Source organism: Suricata suricatta, chromosome 12 (genome assembly GCF_006229205.1).
Source record: "Suricata suricatta isolate VVHF042 chromosome 12, meerkat_22Aug2017_6uvM2_HiC, whole genome shotgun sequence".
NCBI classification, from domain to species: Eukaryota; Metazoa; Chordata; class Mammalia; order Carnivora; family Herpestidae; genus Suricata; species Suricata suricatta.
In genome coordinates, this window is record NC_043711.1 from 105,239,866 (window position 1) to 105,245,905 (window position 6,040).

Below are 6,040 nucleotides of genomic sequence, written 5' to 3' on the forward strand. Positions count from 1 at the left end.
GACTCCTCTCCACAAAGCCAGCCCGGTACCCGGGGGAGCACCCTGGGGCCTGGGCTGGCTTTGCGGCGAGGGGGCGGGGACGAGGATAAAGAGGCATCCGGGCTCTCAAGTTCATGCAAGCAAGCTGGCCCCGTCCAGAAAGGGAAAGGGGTCTGCCAGGTGCCCCGCCCTCCATCCGGATCTTCTTCACTCGGGGCGGACCAGTGACACCCCAGCACCGGCCAGTCCCCAGATAGTCTACAAAGGGACCGCAGAGGGGAAGCACCGGGAGCCTCGGGGCGCTGTGGATGCCAAGCACTGACCCGAAGGGCAGGAGCTCCGTGGCTGAGGGCCTCTGCCCCCATTACATACAGCCCCCTGGCCCCACGTTCCTTAGAAGCAGGAACCCCTTGGCTTTGGTCTCAGCCCGGATCAAAAGGCAGAACGGTGCCCCTTATGCGGCTGAGCTGCGAGCTGCGCACAGCTGCCCCTCCAGGAGGGCCTGCCGCTTCCGTGCGTGAGAACCAGGGGCTGGGGTCAGGAGTGCTCCTTAATCAACATCGATTTCTAAACATCACAAGACCTGTGGTTTCTGAGGAGCTGTGCATTTTCTCCCAAGGACTACAAGGCAGTGATTTTGCTGGCGGGACTCCATGAGGACCGCCTTCATGGAGCCCTGCAGAACGGGCTCTCCGCTCTTCCATCGGACTGGGTCTTCAAGTTTGCCCCCAGATACGCTGAGTGGGGAGTTCAGAGAGCAGACAGCTGGGAGGTGAAAGCAGCTGGCACCTTGGGCAGGTTCTGTAAATGGGGAAGATGGCAGGAGGCCTCCCCAGTCAGGAGTCGGGATGGGGGAACCCGCTCAGGCTCTTTAGAGGAGAAGGTTTGAAAGAAGCAAAACCAGCAGCAATGTCTCTCTGCAAAGTGAGACTGTAATAACCCGCAGGTGCCACGTCAGGTGGGTGCTTGCAGGAACTGAAGCCTCAAGGACAGGGACTCAGGGCAGTATGTAAATCACGGCACAGGGAACTATGTACAAAACAGGGCATTGATCTAGATGTCTCCTCCTCAGTTCTTCTACACTTGTCCAGAGAGCCTCAGCCAGAAAAACTGGCGGAAGTATTCTATCTCTGCTGCTCTAACAGAGCCCTGGCTTTGTGATCTGAATGAGAGGGAATGCGCGTTTTACATTCATACAGAACAATGCTCATCACCCCCGCTTTCAGAATGGCTCCTCTTACTCTGAGCTGTTGCACTGCGGGTTCAGTGAAAAATAAGGTTGACCTCAGAAGAAGTCAGTATTTTAATCAGTGAGGCAGGAGAACTGTATTTCCTTTCTGGTTCCTTTCATCTCTTAAGTTTCTAAATGAATCCATCCAATTAAAAAAAAAGCCAGACAAAGTAGTGCCTGTCACAGATTTTGACAGAAAAGCAGTTGTGCTTAAGTGGGCCTCACTGCTACTCGTAACACAAAGTATGTAGCAGAGAAAGTGGGGAAAACAAGCCCACGGCCCTTTGGTGAGTTCCTGAGCCTGCTGGTAAGTGTGAGGGGAAAGGTCACCCCAGCAAGCAAGTCTTGGGGGCGGGTGCCAGGTGCCAGTCTGCTGCCCTCCCCGCTGGCCTGTGGGGCCTCAGGAGGGCTGCAGCTACAATGTATAGGCTGTAATTTAAGAGGTTTGTCTCCAAAATGAACAAATACTTGAAAAGTGAAAGAGACTGAACTCAGTTCTAATGGGCTTTCTGGGTTTGTCCAGAACAGAAAGAGTTTGAATTAATTCGTCCTCTTGCCTGGCTCACAAACCGAAATGGGGAAGGTGAGAAGGAGCACCGAAAGGAAACACCAACAAGAGGCCAAACCATCTGTGATTTCAAAAGGATTCCCAGAGCTTTATTCTGAACTTCGACAAAATCAATACATGTAAATTACCTGTTCAACACCGGAACTATTTCTGAGCTGCAAATGGAACCAACTGCTTCTAAAACTTAGAAATCCAAGGAGAAATACCATTTCCGAAATCTGTCTACAGAAGGCGGCAGGCCGACGGCGTTGCCTCTTGCGGCCGCGCAGAGAAACAAGAGCTCACGGGGTCCGTCGGACAGAAGTCCCTCTCGTTCCAAAAGAAAGCAGGGATTCAAGGAGTAAACGTAAGAGAATTTTCAAGTCAAGAAAATAAAACCCCAAAATTTGCAAGTGTGTTCTAAAACAAAGAAGTGTGGATGTCAGCTGGAGAAATCTCTGCTCTTCCTCCAGCGCTCCCACCACCCAGACACCTGGTCACGAGGCTGGGCTCAGACAAAAAGAAAACACATCCTCAGAGCATGTGCAGGGAGAACTACGCGCACATGCAGTCTACATACTTGTGCACGTACGTGTGTGTGTGGTGCCCACTTTCCTTGTAATTAAAAAAACAAGGGGGCCGATCCCAGCCGATACATGTCTCTCACATTCTTCACCGGCCAAGTCTGAGGCGTACAGGCTCCGCAGGAAATGCTGTATGAATTCCGCATGAGATCCTGGTGGACTCGGGACTGTCCCACGGGCGTGCTGCCCATGTCTGCAGCTGCAGGGCCGTGCGCCCCTCCCCCCGCCTGCGCTGCACACGTTTTATAGTATCTCAGCACGGCTTAAAGGATCAGGAAGTAAGTACTCTGGCTTTCACCCATCCAAAGAAACTTAGCAGCAGTCCTTTCTGATCAAATGGTACAGCCTTGCGAAGTGCTGATGCCTAGGGGCACATGTACCCCAATGTTCACAGCAGCACTGTCAACAATAGCCAAATCAAGGAAAGAGCCTAAATGTCCACCAACTGATGAATGGATAAAGAAAACGTGGTATATATACAATGGACTACTATATGGCAACGAGAAAGAATGACACTGGCCATTTGTAGCAACGTGGATGGGCCTAGAGGGAGTCATGCTAAGCGAGATAAGTCAGGTGGAGAAGGACAGATACCATATGTTGTCTCTCACAGGTCTAACAGGAGACCATGGGACCATGGGAAGTGGAGGGGGGGAAGAGTTAGGGAGAGGGAGGGAGGCAAATCATGAGAGACTCTTGAATACTGAAAACAAACAGGGCTGAAGGGGGAGGAGGGAAAGGAAGGGGGTGATGGTCTGGAGAGGGGCACTTGTGGGGAAGAGCACTGGGTGTTCTATGGAAACCAACGTGGTAATAAACTATTTAATTCATAAAAAAGAAATCTCCCCCCCCCCAAAATGGTACAGCCTTGGAAGGGAGACACAACTGGGCAAGGAAGGAGGGCAGGACAGGACCAAACACCCAGAGGCACGAGAGGCTCCCTTCCCCCGTCTTCGAATTCCGCTAAGGCCCGCGGCACCAGCAGCACTAAACGATGGCAAAATCCTTCCTGCGCTCAGATGTTCGGGAAAGCTGGCGCTCAGGAACTGACCTCTCGGGGCCAAAGGCCCGGTTGCCACGGGGACTCTGAGTAGCAACAAGTGACCAGTCTTTGCATTGTCCTTGCATTGGCCTGATGAACTAGGTTTGTCTTCACCAAATCTCCTTCAAAGCATGGGCTTGATTTTATGCTTTTGGTTTTGAGCATAAGATAACAGCATCTGTAAATCACGGCTGATGTCCTTCCTAGTTATTGAACTGTCCAGGATTTGAGTGGAGAAAGCACTGTGTTTTATTCTCCCAAACACTTTTCCTTTCTAAAAACTCTTCAGTGCTCTCTAAGACTAATAATCTTTCCATGCTTCTCTGTGAAGAGCTGCTAACCTAATGAAATGAAACTGCCCAGCCACGCGCGAGGAAGTGTGGACGCTCTGGCAGCTCCCCCTTCCAGAGACCCACCTCCTTCCCGTCCACCCCGTCAATCCTCCGGTCACTGCCCCAGGCGGTGACCAAAGTGGTGCAGCCCCTAACGCTCTCCTGCACCCCCAGACTCCTTGCGGCCTGACAGGGCGTCTTCGGGCGGCCCAGGCTGGTCCCCATCCACACACCACCACAGGCACGCGCCTGCACGCCTGGCTGTGCTCACCGGTACCTCCGCCCGTCTCGGGGTCGGGGTCCATGCACTCACTAGTTCTCCTAACACCTCCACCTGAGGGCTCCGACGCACATCAAAGCCGAAGTCGTGCAACATGAGCTCACGACCTCGGAGCCTCTCCTCTAAACGGGCCCTTCCCTGCTGTCCCTACTCAGTGCCGGCCCCACCCTAGAAACCCAGAAGCACAAGCCAGAAGTCCGGAGATCCTCCTTGCCTCCCTCCCCCTCAGCCACCAAATCCCGTGGCTTCACTGTTTAATGTGACCGACTTCCCCTGTTCCTTGCTCTCCGTCTGCTGCATCTGGGGTGCTCAGCACACACCTGTCTTCCCCTCAGCCCGCTCACCTCCCCGCCATCTGCCGCTGACCGCTCCCGCCACTGAGCTCGCTGCCCTGTCACCCGCAACTGTCAAGTGAACGCTTTCCGGTCAATGTCCCAGGGATGGCCCTGCTGCGCTTGATACTGCTCGCCTATCTTCTAAAACTCCCCACCCCGCAGGGAGCCTACTGACCCCTGGGCCCTGTCAAGCCTCTCCGCTGTCCTAGCAGGCAGCTTCTTCTCTGGATGACAGCCACACGTCGCCGCCCTTCAGATTCTGGACTTCTCTGTTTCTGCTCCCTGTAGTCTTTCGCTAAATATGTCTGTCAGTTCCCACACGGGGTCACCACGAAACCTTCGCTTCAGGCCTCGCCATCACTCCCTGGAGCTCCAGCCGTGTCCCACAGGCAGCTCGAACCCGACAAGGCCAACACTGAGCTCGCCGTCAGCGTCTTCCTCACCGGGCGCCCCCACATTAACCTCAGCCCCCAGGCTCCAGGAGTGTGCCTCTCCACATGCTCTGCTCCCATCAATCCATGAACTTGACCAGAGGGCTGCTAACATTCCCTCCTCCGCGAAGGCCTCCCTTCAGCAGCTGAGGCGGAGGCTGCTTCCACTCCTTCACCTTCTCAACAAACAGCTACGGAGCCCCCACGACACACTGCGTGTTTCAGCGCTTGTAAGCGAAGCGGACGGATCACCAGGCGCCAGCGACAGAGGGTGGTGCACTAAATGCCAGCTATGAACAGATGGTTTAGGATCAGAGCCGTGATCACACAGGAGACCCCCTGGGTTCGGCTTTGTTCCGGGAAGGCCGTCCCGCTCCAAGGAGTCGCCTGGAGAAGGGTTTTCCACGTGGCCCAGGCCCAGAGCCCAGCCAGAGAACCGCCGGCGGGAGGACGTCTGCAGTGGAGACAGGAGGCGGCATTCGCACCGGCAGCTGGGGAGTCTCTGAAAGGCGTGAACGGGCACAAGGAGAGAGCACCCTACCTGCTGGGGGGCTTCATTAAAAACAGGCGGGACCCCGAGAAGGGGCAATCCCAGCAGCAGAGAGGCTGGGGACAGTAAAAAGCAGCCAGTGTCTAGACAGAAATAAGGAGGTGGAATCTGCAGGACTCAGTAGTTGGCTGCGGAGAACACGGGCGGTTAACCTCTGACCCATGGAAGGCGCAGCTGAAGCCTCTTTGGACGGGAATATCCTGTCCCCTTAGGGCACTGGCATTCCAAGTTCCTGCCAGTGAGCCTTTGGAAAGAATTCTAAAAATTCACAACCCTTGGCACTGTGAAGGTGACATCTAGAATCCTACGCAACATTAAGTAGGTGCAAAGGACGTCCTTACGAACGTGTACTACCTGTTCGATTTAAACAGATTTATGTCAAAACTTTGTACCTGCAGACTTTGCCCACAGGATTGGAAACTACCCGTAACCAGTAATCCCTGGGAAATCTGTGGGACTTCCTCTCGCCGAGAAATCCGACAGCAGCCTCGTGCTCTTCAGCTCACTTCTGAGCAACCACACGAAACCTTCCAACCCCGAGCTCTAATACAGGAAGACGTCGGATTTCCTGGGACGGAGCAAGAGGCTGCCCCCTCCATTTCCTTCCTGAAGCCGCTGCGATCTCTTAACCTTGCTTTCCCACAGCGGGAGGAGACCCTGCTCCGACGCGGCCCGCGAGCGGGCACAGAACGAGCACACGCGCGCCTCCGCGCCCGCCCCGCCGCCGCC